Below are 1826 nucleotides of genomic sequence, written 5' to 3'. Positions count from 1 at the left end.
AATAAACATATATATACACATTGTCCACATGGTATAATATCAAGCTAAGGTTGTAAATTTCTCGATAAATAAAATTTATTACTTCATTTTCACGATGATGCGAGCAATAAGAGGATCCGAGGTAAAATTGCGAAAGCGTTGGCGAAAGTCTACTGTTTGTGGTCTGCGATTTGTTGGAGTATTTCGTACTGCGAGACCTGATTTTACCTGTGATGTACACTAGATGCAATCCTATGAACATCTGTAGGACGAATCTTCATGGCAAATAAAGGAAGAAAGAAACACCAGTGAAAAGGAAGTCAGCAAAGTACTCCGGCTTACCTTCGGGCTGGGGACGACGGAGAAGGTGTTCATAATGCGGTCAGGGAATTCCTCCCTGATCTTCGAGATGAGCAGCGTTCCCATGCCCGACCCCGTCCCGCCGCCCAGCGAGTGTGCCAACTGGAACCCCTGGAAGGCAGTGGGCTGTGATTAAACAAGAAGATAAGATAAAAGAAGCCAAAAAATGGAGAAGAAATATAACCTTATAGGGTTATGGTGATGATGAAACAGAAAAACAGAAGAGTAGCTCTGCCTATAAATATCGCGCTATCTGTGTTGAGGAGGATAATTGTACTAACCATGGACTGCATGATGTAGAATTGCAACAGAAAATTTGACAACGTATACGGAATTGACCTATAAGTCAGCAGGTGAATGATAAGGGCATGAAACACAGTCTGTCAGATCGGATAGTTTGCTTGAATGATGTTTCACTCGAACCCGCCATGTCTTAGACCATGCATATATAGAAAGCCAACCTGCATATTTGCAAGGGTGCTATTTATATCCAGCCACATAATATGACGTCTAAATGGACCGTATTAATGACCCTTCTTCTGAATGACTTTCTATTTCTGTCTTTTCCTAAGACAAGCTAACCCAAGCTCTTGCCTGTGAAGGCTGCTTCCAGAGCGGGTATCACTCCAATTCCATTCCAAGGATGCACTGATCCCTCATGCTGTATGCCAGCAAGGTAAATTAAAGCTCTGCTGTTTCTCCGACCCCCTGCCAGTTCAGTATAGGATATCTAGCCACCCGAATGCATCCTTCATAGTCTTCCTTCGCCCCCATCCTAAGGACAGGGATAGGCAGAATCATTTATAGCTTTTAACTATAAAAAACTAGGTTAGCACATTTATCAATGACGAGAGAAATTAATAAAAAATAGTCTTAACTAGACACGAACTGTTTAACAAGTACATTTCGAACCATCGCCTCGTCATGCAACAGTGCTCACCACTACTATTCGCAAAGGGACTTCATGTGTGCTGTGTAATTCAACTGTATCCGGCATTTAAATAATAAAACATCACCTAAAATATAAAGATTGTAGGTATTGCAAGTTAGTGAAACAGTTCTGGTAAATTCTTATCAAATTTCGTATATCATTGTTTTTGCAACACAAGAACGGACAGACTTTTTATCGGTATTATGATTGTGAGAATATGCATATATGTTTATATGGAATTGCTCAAATGGGAAACCTCCTAAGCTTGAAAGCTGAGCGAATTCCACTTTATTTGCAATGTTGCTCACTTCCTTAACTCACTGGGACTGACCTACATACTCTAATGTATATTCCAAGATCAGCTGATAAGGCACGCTCGTTTTCCTTAAATGATAATGATCTTGGAAAAAGGAGAACACAGGAGAACAAGGAATGATTGGTACTGGGTGTATATTTTCTGCTTCCTCCTTCATTTGTACCACTTTTCTCTCGGTAGACGCAAAAGACACGAACTTTATCTTGCCATTTCTTCCTAGCTGATTGCATGCATGCACGT

At 40.6% G+C, this 1826-nt stretch overlaps 1 pseudogene; it reads right to left on the bottom strand.

Annotated features, from left to right (window-relative positions):
* Positions 1-1826, bottom strand: part of LOC119588196 — a 51362-nt pseudogene that overhangs the window by 9805 nt on the left and 39731 nt on the right.

This window comes from Penaeus monodon, chromosome 23, assembly GCF_015228065.2.
Source record: "Penaeus monodon isolate SGIC_2016 chromosome 23, NSTDA_Pmon_1, whole genome shotgun sequence".
Lineage (NCBI taxonomy): Eukaryota > Metazoa > Arthropoda > Malacostraca > Decapoda > Penaeidae > Penaeus > Penaeus monodon.
The sequence above is the reverse complement of the archived record's forward strand: the minus strand, read 5'-3'. Positions and strand labels throughout refer to the sequence as shown.